Below are 12,896 nucleotides of genomic sequence, written 5' to 3'. Positions count from 1 at the left end.
TTCCTTTGGCTGCTTTTGATGTTTAACCAAAGTTGTGTCTCACATTGTTCTGAAAGTTGGCCTATTTAACTCAAAATGTAACAAAATTAATCTCAGCATAGTGAACTGGTGTATGTCAGTAATATATCATTTATCTTCGACAGTGTTTTTTTCCACTTGCCAGGCACGCAGCCTGCAGTAGTTTCGGAACATGTTGTGAGGCTTCTCATTGGCTCAGGCACAGGTGCCTGAGCCAATGAGACAGTGCAGTATCGCAGTATCAGAGACAGTGCAGTATCGGTTTCACACCCTCTTCATTCCTCCGCTAAGTAACTTTCCTCCTTTTGATAAATGAAGTTTTGTTTCGTCAGAAAATCATGAAGCATGAACTAACATACTCTGAACAAACAGAGCTATGACTTTAATTTGTAACCAAGCCTTGTGAACTGATTGCAAAGTTCCTACGTGCACCTGATTAAAGACGTTTACTTGTTAAGAGTATTCTCTGCGTACCCGAAGCCTCAACAGTTAAAAGCTGTTCTCTGTTATCAACTTCACTGCCTTCATGTGTATTATTATTTGTCCTGTCCCGCAGCGAGGTGCCATTGAAAAGATACAAAAGCTATTTTTAACCAAAGTGTAAAAGAGGAAAAAAAGAAAGAGCTCCCACTCCGCTCATAATTCATGAAACTGCAAAGAGCATCGCAAAGCTCAGTTACTCTACCGTCAGTAAATCACTGGAACACAATTGTTATACAATAAAGTTATAGAGAGAATATATAAAATATACACATAAATTGGATTCGGAAATATTATTTTCATAATATGTGCAAAACCATCATGCACGCTAATAAATAAAAAACACACAATAGTGTATACAATTCTGATGATTCTGATTTATTTATCATTTTAAGTGTTTGTGGTCAGCAAATATGTATTGAAATGTGGCCCTTTTTTTGGCAAATGTTTGGATATATTTATTGTATATATTTTTTCCATGGTATTGATGTATTAAGCAGTTCTCGTCAATGTAGAGCTAATTTTATTTTGATAACTGTTATGCAATTTGATTTGTAGAAATACATATTTTTTTGTTATACTGATCAAATGTGATACAGTAAAAGTTAAAACTTCACATGAAAATGTATTAGTAGGCTAACTTACATTTTCAAAAAAATATAGTGTCGTAAAAAGTACAGTAGGTTTTGTGTTTTATTAGGTACAAATTCGGATTACATGATGCCTATAAAACATACAGTACTTACCTGGGATAATGTCAACAGTATTCAAATGACTCATCTGTATAGTAGACGATCTTTGAAGACGCGCGGAGGGTTTTTACAGGTGTACGAGGGGCCAATGTCCGGAAGTGACGTAGCACGCTCGCAAAACCGGAGCAAATAGATGGACCAAGAGAGAGGAGCAGTCGGACATCTCTGCGGGACCCAGCGCAGCTAAACGGTAATATTTTCAATTTTGTATGAGTTGTATCGAAAGACGTGTGGCAATTATGACTTAAAACCGTTCACATTGAGCATAGTTTTACGAGAATCGATGTGGTTTTCTTGTGTGATGAAGCAAAGTGTGCAGCTGTCAGCGGAGTCTATAATGCATTGACACGACAACGATAGCCGGTTAAACTGTTTACTGGTTCTGACACGATGTTCATACACATATCACAACACCTATAACAAAAAGCTGTTCACATAGAAACACTGTAACCCAAGTATGAATCTCTCTAGAAGTTAGACAGCAGCTTTAAAGTCCTGCAAGTATTAAAGGGTTAGATTTCTTTTCGCTGTAATCACACAGTGAACAATCTTGTTGAATCAGACAAAATACTCTTTTCTTGCCTGTTTTTTCTTGCCTGGAGAAGAATGAAATTATAGGCTGCTGGTTGCTGTGGAGGCTAAATTATAGTGGTTGGGGAAGAAGTGTTTGTTTTTTAGTAAGATGTTACTCAGAATCTACTTTTGTTAAATGTTTTTGACTAGGCTACGTGGCTGGATCAAGATTAAAAAAAGATCCAATGCTCAGTTGACTTTTTCTTTTGAGGTTGTGTAAACAGCCAGCTGTTAGTTTGTTAGTTGCACCTGATTGACTCTAATACAGTCTAATACAACTACCCTGCTGTAAATCCCACATTCATGAACTGAAGGTGGTATATGCACCAGTGTGGCTTTAGTGTGTGATGCCGTTGGATTGTTTTACATCATAATGAGAGATGTTTCTAATGTGTGTCCATCCATTTGTATTATTAAGTATTATAAACGATTTATTATAATGTTATACTGAGTAACTGCATAGCAAACAAGAAGTTTTCAAATCTGGTATGTAATTCTGAGTTGAATCCTGAACAAGTCATTATAAACCCTCAAACATTTTCAATTGTATTACAAAAATAAATAGTAAGCGCATATATCGCTAACATATAAAAGAGTCACGTTTTCATAACATGAATTTGATTTGTGGATTTGAAGAGGACATTAAGTCATTATAAAGAATATTTTTCAAATGAAATGCAAGTCATTGGTGGGAAGTTCAACATCCTCTTTGTGGATTTTGCTAATTCATGACATCTCACTGTTGTCCACACCATTGTCAGGAAAATCAGACCAAGAATTGGAAGCTTAATTTCCTTTTAAACCATTTTCCCCCTAAAAATGGACAATAAAACCATTATGAAGGTAGAATGTATTGCAGGACAGGTGTTGTTTTAGACTGAAATAGTTTGCACATAATAAAATGGTGATGGGGGACTGTTAACATCTCCCCCTGCATCCTCTGTGTGAGCAGCTCTCAGCGGCCATCTGACACAAATCAGAGACGATCATCCATCCGTCCTTCATGAAGACTGTGTGTCACAACAGTTTGTATCTGTCCCCACATGAGTCAGCAGTGGAAGGCGCTACATGTGTGAGCGCTGGATGCTGTGTACTGTCACGGCAGCAGCATCGTGTTCCAAGCCTCATTGTGCTAGTTCAACATTTCCAGTTAGTGTCCACGTGTGTCATTAATGGCTCGGCCTCTGTTGTAACTGCTGCCCGTGCGTGGTGCAGTTACAGGTCACACAATCGGCCAAATGTGCCCCCCTGGTAACTGCGTGTTGATGGCTGCACCGCTCAGGTAGCCCAACATTGGCTTTACAGCAAATGTGAGCAACTGCAAATGAACTAAAGACGTAGTAAAATGGACTTTCAAATTGTAAAACTGGGTGACTTGTCCTTTTTTAACTATTGGCTCTTTAGGATTTTCCTGAAGCTACACTATTCTAGAGCCAAAAATTCTCACTAGCACAACAAATTTGTACTCTGGCTGAAAATGTTCCCTAGAAAATGTAATATTGAGTGCCTTTTATTAAAAAGAAAAGCGTGCAACAATACGTTTATGCTGATTTCTTGTCTATGTTGGACTAAAATATGAATACATTTTTGATGCAAAGATTTACGGTATGACATTTGAATGTTCCTGACCGAGATGATTGCGATTTACAATATTCATCTGACCTAGTCAAAACACAAAACACATACAGTATGCAAACAATCTCAAATAAGGTTATCATAAATCATACAGTAAAAGATAAATACAACAAAATAGCATGATTGTGTGAATCTGTTTTTCTTTACGCAATAATTCTTGTTGTTTTTTGTTTAGTTTTTTAAATCAGGCTCTATTTTTCACTTCGCTACCATAATTACCTTTTTAATAATAATAGCAGCCTTTTTAAGTCTCTCATGTGAGGATGTAAACGATGATCCAGATGATGGCAATTCACAACAGTCAACTTATTGTGAGTGTTTCTGTATCACCCTGTGTGATTAAATCCAATGTCGTGGAAATTCCCATAAATATCTTCAGAAGATAGGCTTTGGCATGACAGACAGGATGGGCTATTGCTTTGAAAGTCCTAGATTTGCTGACAAAAATAAAAATATAGATTACCAAAACCCTTCAACACTCAAATTCCCCCCTTCTGGTAGAAGTGGGTCACCCAGGTGATGCTGTTGCATGGTAAAAAGAGTTCCTGCACATCTGAGTTCATGAGTACCAGGTCACAGCGAGCGTCAGTAAGGGCGGGGCTCCTGATGCTGGCATGGAGACAGGAAGCTGTATTTATGTAATTGACATGTGTAGCGACAGCAGCAGTGTAGCCTTGCAGCTGGTCTGATCTCTCTAATCCCGGCCCCGGAGACTCGGCTTGTTTGTTTTGGGTCACATTTATATAGTGGTGAGTTCAGCCAGTGTCACGTCCCATCAGGCTTAATGAATAAACTGTGTGCTTCATAAGATTAAACCACATTTAACATTGTAAGGTTTTTACGTCTCATCAGTGGTGTGCTTCCCCAGTTAAAGACCATTATATGCTGTTGTTTATTCGAGTGATTTACCCCGGTCTGCGCTTACTCTTTGGGTGTATTGGACCACGGTTTAGACGTGTGCAGACGGCTTGATTGATATCTGCACTACTTTGATGTCATCAGTCTGCAGGTTTAGGGTTGTGGACACAAAGTTGTGACATTTTACAGATTAAATAATTCACAAGTAAAGTGAAAAATATATTTTAAAAAATGGATTGGTAACATTCCTACATCCAACATATGGACCATATAAAAAAATACATCATAAAAGATTGATCTCTCAGCCTTAGTAAAAAAACAAATACTGTGTGTCAGGTGTGTGGGCCACAGTAATAAATACCTGAAGGCTGTCATGAATAGGCATCGTAAAGGTTTACGTGCTGAATGCTCACATCGCGTGCAAGCACGGCCATTCAAGTGCAGCTGAGTGGAAAAAGCCAAACAATAAATGTGAGTCTAAAGGATGTGAACATTAATGCCCCCTCCCTTTTCTCTCGCTACCTCTCTATCTATAACTTCACACCCGCTCTTCTCCTCCCTCAGACCCTATCCCCCTCCTCCTTTTCTGACTGACATTTTTGTAATGACACTGTCTAAAGCTCCTGCCTCTGTCCTATCCTCAGCCCACTGTGCACCCCTTAGAGCCCGCCTGGCACGCCTCACATTTGTATCAGGCACCTTTTTAACGGCGGATCAGCCTGATCAGGAGAGTAAGCAGCCTCTTCCAGGTCCCTCTGATCTGTTGGCATTTACCTATGGGTTTTTCGGACTCCCTCAAAGACCTTCTACTGGTCAACCTGTTTGAGGAACCCAGAAATGTGTTTAGATATTTGGGCAGGGGTTTTACAGTTTTAACTGTGAGTTTGTTAGATTTACTCAGCAGTGTTGAAGTCCTAAGTGTGCACGGGCTACGGTGCTAATATTATGCAGGCTAGCTACTTCCTGGATTTATGGTGGATGGACAGTGGTCTATATCTGCTGGTTATGACTTAGTTATGAATCCAGAGACACAGTCGAATAAATTATTATTTAATGTGGACAAAAATGTTATGCCAGGCAGATTGACCCAAGTGCACGTAATGTAGATGATTATTTTCTATACAACCATCTATCATTTTTGGGAATGCGCGCTTTGGTTGCTGTGTGCCCATATGAATGCACTGTATTCCCACAACTGCACATGGCTTTAAATGTATTTCTCTCTGTGATGCGTTTGCTAGCCCAGCTTCTATAATTACCACAGCCTGCAGCGCCTCATGGGGAGCATATTAACACACACGAGTGGAGGAGCAAGAACCAGAGCACATGCACAAGTTATACAGGGTGTGTGTGTCTGTTTGCGTGTGTGTAGTTTGTAGTATCTCTGACCCCTGCTGAGTGCATCTATACAATAATAAGTGAATAAAAGGGATGCATCGTTACTCATAGATCTTCGTATAATCCATTATTATTCGTCCAGGAGATATAGTTTTATGCAATAGGTATCATTTCCTAATCAATAAGAGGGCGTATTTGTGCACCATGTGACCAAAACAAATGTTGAAGCAGCAGCAGCAGCGGGAGGCAAACTATTTATATGTAGGCCAACAAAGACTGACTTTTTAACTGGATCCAAATCAATAATTGAGAGTAATATATATATCTTTTTTTTCACAATGTCTTTATTGATTTGTTTTCAACATAACAGTCCCAGGGCTGAACAAGTACAAGAGAGTAATGGGAATGATGCTCCATCAGCCCATGGAAACAATAGGGACAATCATTTAATCATTTTAAGTCATTTATCAGCAAATTTGTAATTTGATCGAACAACAGAGGTAATTTCAAGATGTAATATGGCCTCAGAGAACTTAAGAAGGGTTTCTTTTGTCTGGTGATCATGCAGCTCTATACAGTATTACAGGGTATGCTCTGGCCTACAGTCTCCTCCCTTACATGTACACTCTGTAAATGTAGCCCCCCCCCCAGTTATATCTCAGCAGACCACCACTGCAGCCACACTCGCATCCTCTGTCCAGGGATGTGGGAATAGGTGATGAAGAGTACGTGAACATCTCAGTGTGTTTTAATATACTCCCACTTCTGTAATTCTCTTTAGTTAAATAATTAGAAGCAAGAGAGCTGGAGAGCCTTCATAACATTTAATGTTATCTAAGACTAGCTGCTGTGTTCTGCTTTATAGCTCTGACGCAATCCCATAAATCACGCTGGGAATTACCAGGTGCACTTGGGTGGAAGAACGGCACAGCCAGGCTTCCTGTCTGCTGCTCCTCATCCGTCCGCTCCACTGGTCTCCTCTGGACTCACGACAGAGAGGGGAACCAGGACGGATAGACTGTTGTGGTGCGGGCAGGATCCTGCGGGAGTGATGAACAGTCATTCTTATGCAATGTCCTCTCTACGTGGATTGGTCAGGCTGCGGGGTTGTTGGTGGGCTCAGCACAGTAATCTCACAAGCATTATCTGCCTCTCAGAATCAGCGGTTGTTGTGTGCGGGACTCAGTCATCCATGCCTGCCTTCATGAAGCCAACCAATGAGCCAGGCCGCTCTGCTTCTATCCATCTTAGGCAAACAGGTTTAACCTCTCGCATGAAGTTAACATGTTAAGGACCAATCTATCTTCATTAGGTCATAGATTTCACCCACATACTCCATTTTATCCAAAGCTACTGTCGGTTCATAGGATTACAATTGATATAAAAATCAATAATAATAATATTTTTATTATTGTTGTTATAAAACTGGATAAATTATATAGTTTTCAAGACAAAGTTACAAATTGCTTAAAAAAAACATGTGGTGGCGAACAACTCAAAAGCACAACACACCATCAAAACCATCAAGCATACATTTTTTTTACGTGGATTTCATTTGACAGCTCAAGTGAACTCTACTTTCCTTTAGAGTAAGTTATTTTATCATTGAAACTGTTTTGTTTTCAGATTTTTTTTACCACACTTTTTTTTTACCTTGCATTGGATTTCTTTTCAGTGATTTTTCTAGATCTGATTACGTATTCCACAAGTTTTATTGGGCGCAGTGTGATCGCCACATACCTGAACATTTAAAAAAGACGTCCAGACCTCCAAATAAGTGTAATGTACATTCCTGTCATCCGAGATTAGTGTGTGCGTGTGCGTGTGCGTGTGTGTGTGTGTGTGTGTGTGTGTGTGTGCGTGCATGCGGGTCAGCACATGCGTATACCTGGGCGCTGCATGCGATGGCAGATTGTAAAGGTAAACCGCTGTAAGCTGCGATGGTGCTTATTCTCTTATTAATGCAGAGGACACAGGAGCTGTCAGTGCTGTTGTTCCGCTGCTGGTGAAATAGTAATGAGTGTGTATAACGGAGCCGGGCCAGTGTGGTTTACAGCTCTGTTGCACTCAGAGGCGAAGCCGGGGCACGTGAAGCTCTGACTGATGGACTGACTGATTGACTATGTGTCGCTGATGAAGACACAACAGGAGGCCACCGCTGGAAAGAAAAATCTAACTGTAGTTGCCCGTTTTCCCACTCTTTGGTTTGGTTTGGTTTGTTTAAGTGTTATTAACCTGAGTAAGGGATGTCAATATCTGATCATAGAGCTAATTCAGATCTGGCTGTCCACTGAGGGGCTTGAAATAAGTGAATTTAAAACATAATTGTTGGGATTTCAAATGTCTTTAACATGTTTCGTGGACAAGTGGATGTGATAAGATCAATTGAGAAGTCATAATGTATAAAATATATCTGAATCATAATATATATTTTACACATCATACATCAAGAGCTACAGACGAGAGAAAAAAAAGATCAATAAATGACTGATAAATTGTGATTGATAGTCATTTTGTCAGCAAATCTGAAATTTGCTGCTGATTCTCTGTTTGATACTATTAGACAAATGCATTTGGAGTTGCCACAATCTGAGAAACAGCATGGATTTGAGTTTAAGTGTGCGTTATGAAGTGTTGTCTTTCCCCTGAAAGTTGCGTCTCTAGCCTTTGACATCTACCGCACAAAAAATGGATTGGCTAAAGTTGGCCGATGAGTATTTCAAAACCTCTATTGCTAAACAAGAAGTGACATTGACCTGAAGGCTGCAAATAAACAGAAACAAACACGACACAGCATCACTTCAAATAGTCTGCCCGGTGGCTTCTGCATGTTGATCCAACAAAAGTAAACATGGCAGATGGTGGCCCAGCAGAGATGTGTTCGGAGGGACAGAGAGGCCATGAGTTGTTGTTTACTCATGATCAAAAAAGAACTCATTTGTAATCCCAGCATGGAGATTCTTTCTTTTTGATTCGATAGATCCTCTCTCAAAAGACAGCAAAGGCAGTTTCTACCTGAGTAAGCCATAATTAAGTGACACTGCATGTTGCTCCCCAATGTTATTTGAAACTTTTAATTAAACTTAGACATCTCAATCTTTTGAAACAACACTGCAAATGAAAACACCACAACAAACTGATGAATACATTATGTCACATCACTGCCAACCTTTTTTCAAATAGTTTGGGTAGTTTGAACCATGGTAGTTACATAGACTCTATATATAAAGGTTAATTCTTAAGGGGACATTCACCCTACTCGGGTCTCTTTTATTATAGCATAATATGTGATTTTTCTGCATTTTTTATACATTTTAGTTTTATTTCATAGTAAAGACTTTTATTTGGCCTTGTCCCATAAAATCTAAACTGAAACTGTGACTGCCTTGGCTTTGAAGCTTTTAACGTTTGTATTATCGTATGAAAATTCATCTTTGTTTTAAGCTTGTTTTTGTAATATAATGAGGCTTTGCTTGTTTCCATGTGAGCATGCTGGCCTGTGACCTACTGATCTTTAGAGTTTCGGCTTTAGAGCAGAGCTAGATGTTCTTGCTAAGCAAACAGGTCAGGAATTTAAACTCCACGCCTCATATTGCCCTCTATCTTTGCCACTGTTTAACTAGAGCTGTATTTTGGGGAATTCCCATGCTGTGTTTTTGTGTGTCGTCAGGCACATGGCAGGAGTACTGATTTCTGCTTACACTCACTCTTGTTCTCCTCAGGGCTAAAGAATGCTTGACATTGTGTTTATTTCAGACGTTGCACTTTAACATATCTAACAATCGGCTCCTCGCTCCCTAACGTCAGCACCGCGTTAGAGCCCGCATCCTCGGCCATCTGCACCCTGACTCACTTGGCTGTCATTTCACACCATTTAAAGGCCGTGTTTGGAAGTCTACCCCTTTCAGCCTCGCCCCGGGACACCAGATCTCCTCCTCTGGCAGTATCCCCTGCTGGGGTGTGGCCTGAGAATAGAGATTTGCTGATCCAAATTTCCCAACCCCCCCCCACCCACCATGCATCATTACATTCCTACCCTTCCCTCAATCTTGATTTTCCCCCCCAGAGGATTGGGCCGGTAACGAGAGGATAGGGTGGAGCATCTGTTCCCTGAGCCTTTCCTCCCTCTCAATTAGTCTCTCTTGATATACCCCCCTCCTGTGGTGGCAGTCGGTCTCAATCTCTGCCATCTCCCCTCACAAACACAGATATTCACACTAAAGACAGACCCCTATATGTTAAAGACATATCTTAATCTCTTCCTAAAATTCCTGGAAATGGTGATAGACCTTCCATACTGTATGTGGATATGGACTCTTCAGCACACCAGTCCTCAAAGACTAACACTCATATGGACCGCTCTGTGTGTTTATGCAGGTGATAGAGCCCGACCTGAGCCCAGATCCCCCTCAGCTGATCAGTGAGATGCTCAGAAACCACCTGACAGGTCAGTACACCCTCACTAATGGGCTAAGAAACTGAACGGCTGAATTAAGTTTTTTTTTTTACTTCAGCAAGAAATTGTGAGAGACATTAAATGACCTTTTTGAGGAGAGAGAGAGAGAGAGAGAGAGATTCTTGCTCTGACCTTTTGATTTCTTCTCTGACTGTCGTAGCCTTTCAGCCCTGAAGCTTGAACATTCTCTTTCCTCCTGAGTTTAGATGTCTGTCAGGTGCTTTGTATTGAGATTTGTGTGATCTACGTTATGACAAAGTTGGCTAAATCGGCCAAATTCAGCTGCTATTAGTACATAAAGTCATGTTTTACACAGAGAACACATTCCTTCAAATAAATATAATGCCTCTTGTGCTGCACATTTAAACCCTATAATGAAAATATGGGTGAATCATAATAACGTGATGACTACTCTCACATATCCAGAGTTTATTTGAGTACAGGAGCAGATGAGTGATTTTGCACAAAGGGATTTTCTCTTGTGCAGAAATGGTCTGTCCTACTTACAGTACAGAGACGCCACTGCAGCCGAACCTGCTGTTGCCAGCTGGTGCTGCTTTGAAATACAATTCCCCCCCCCCCCCATCCTTCTCTTCTCCTCTTCATCTCTCTTTACTCCTCCTCTCAGAGTCTGTACAGAGAGCTCCACCCCTCCTGCACCCCCCTCCCCTCCCCCTGCTCTTTGAGCCGCGTCCTCTCTGCGTCAGACTGCTCCATTCATGAAAAGTGTGACGTGAGCAGGTCTTCAGCGACCCGGTGACGCTGCCAGCCACCCACTCACATCGCAGGTGCTGCGGGAGTTGGAGGAATGTCCGTCACTCTCCCTCTATCCCTGCTTTTTCGCCGTTTTTCTCCATCTCTACCATCGCTTCAGTTTTCACTCCCCTGGTTTTCTTCCCCCCCATCCCGTCCTTGCCTCAGAGCTTTGAGAGGACCATGGATCTGAACTCTGTCTGCTGTGAGTAATCTGCTGATGCTGTGTCTTTGTCGTACATCTGCGTGGAAGCGGTGCGATGTGGAGGTACTTCTGACGCTGTTAACATTGTCTTATGTGTTGTTTTCCTTCATTGCATTTTACAATTGTGTGTGTGTGTGTGTGTGTGTGTGTGTGTGTGTGGCTCATACGTGAATCAGCTGCTGTGTCAGTGTTTGTCCGGTGCTGCAGGAGAGTGTTGAGCGGTCGTGCGTCGGTGCGTGCAGGAGCTATTTTAAGCCTCAGCGGTGATGCTGCTGCTGCTGCTTTTTGATGCAGTACTTCTCTGTGCCCTCTGAAGGACAGGATGAGATGTATGGAAAGGTAAAGACTTACTCAACCTCCACCTCCTGATGGACCAGCCATATGATACTCTGAGGTATTATGACGCTGGGCAGACTGCTTTTTCTGGGGCACACGTGTATTGCACACACCCACTGGCATCTAGCATATAAACAAATCACAGTTTTTGTTTTCTAGATCTAGGTTTTTTTTATCATCCTTGACTTTTGACCCCACTTTGCATCTTCATACATCTCTTCATTGTACTCTGCAGTATGAAAGCTCTGTGTATGCCCACCTCTGTCCTCTGTTACTAAGCATGTTTATGTAACTGCACAGGATGAGTAGCCGGCAGCCTGGCTTTAGAGAAGAGGAGGAGAGGAGGAGGGGAGAACTCCATCCATCCATTCTCCACAGAGCGTTTAGAATAATGCCTGCATATTCACATCTAAAGTATGAGGACTTTATTTCTAGAGTGTCTTGATGGGGTTTCATATTTAAACATTGATGAGATGCATATATGAACTCAGGAGCTAATAGAAGCCCTAATGTGTATTGATTTCCTGGCTTTCTGCTGTGGCTGAGTCTGTCTTTAGAGTACAGGACATAGTACAACACACCCACTTCCTCTTGTTCAGCTCACATGCCCCATTTCACTCTTTTGCTCTACAGTTTTGTGTGTTTTCATATTCCATCCATTAAAATGGTGTCAGTCACAGCCAGCCTCCTGCAATATGTGTCTGTTGTGTCATTTTTTTGTGTGTGTCTGTTTCAGTACCCGGCCCTTGTTGTTGGCGGGCCAGGCAGGCCGTCCCTATTAAAAGAGCACAAGGGGGATTGTTGTGGCAGCAGCTGCTCTGGTCTGCTGTGTTGAGTGTGTGTGTGTGTGTGTGTGTGTGTGTGTGTGTGCTGCTGTCTCCTGGTCGTGCAGGGCAGACAGGCCCAGCTCACATGGAGCCGGCTCCTCTTGTGTCCTTTGTTGTCGCTCTGGGAGTCTTTCCCATTGGAGCGTGCTCGGTACAGTATCGTGCCGAGAGCAACCGCAGCAGCAGAAAATCAGTTTCTCTCTCCCTTTTTTTTGTTCATCTCTCATTCATTTTCATAACTCTTTTTCTGTTTCCAGCCATGACATTGTCATCGCTATCTTTGCTCATTCATAACCTTCCATGTCCTTTTCTGTCCCCCTAATCTGCTTTTCTTCCTCTACTTTTCTCTAAGCTATTCTCCTCCTCCACTCTCTCCTTGGCCTCACCGTCCCTTTCTGTCTGTTTGCATTCATCCTCTCCTTTCGGATGGATCTGGTTAGCACGCATAAAAAGAACTCTGTAAAGCTTTTTCCTGAAGAATAACTTGGAACAAAGAGCATTCTTGGCTGAGAAGGGGCTGATATTGAATCCCTGTACGTTTTATAGAGCTGAGTTAGCTTGATAGTTGCAGATTTTAGGAGGCTGTGTGTCCTGGTTGCAGTGCCGGCTGCCGCCTCACTGAGAGAATGAAGCCAGGGGGAGAGTGTGTGACGTGTCGATGGCGC

The 12,896-nt window shown here is 41.7% G+C and overlaps 1 protein-coding gene across 6 annotated transcripts in view; it reads left to right on the top strand.

Moving 5' to 3' along the window:
- Nucleotides 1–1,379: 1,379 nt before the first annotated feature.
- Nucleotides 1,380–12,896, top strand: part of si:ch211-45c16.2 (mitogen-activated protein kinase kinase kinase 13) — a 30,555-nt gene continuing 19,038 nt past the window's right edge. Inside the window, exons 1-4 of one of the 6 annotated variants that reach the window (XM_063887810.1) lie at nt 1,390–1,440; nt 10,032–10,101; nt 11,032–11,131; nt 11,245–11,407. The gene's annotated coding sequence lies outside the window, so the exon portion shown is untranslated. Of the gene's footprint in view, nt 1,441–10,025; nt 10,102–10,738; nt 11,132–11,244; nt 11,463–12,896 lie in introns of those variants that run through there. The other 5 variants (XM_063887809.1, XM_063887808.1, XM_063887813.1 and 2 more) reach the window with 5 other exon arrangements.

This window comes from Eleginops maclovinus, chromosome 7 (assembly GCF_036324505.1).
Source record: "Eleginops maclovinus isolate JMC-PN-2008 ecotype Puerto Natales chromosome 7, JC_Emac_rtc_rv5, whole genome shotgun sequence".
Lineage (NCBI taxonomy): Eukaryota > Metazoa > Chordata > Actinopteri > Perciformes > Eleginopidae > Eleginops > Eleginops maclovinus.
The sequence above is the reverse complement of the archived record's forward strand: the minus strand, read 5'-3'. Positions and strand labels throughout refer to the sequence as shown.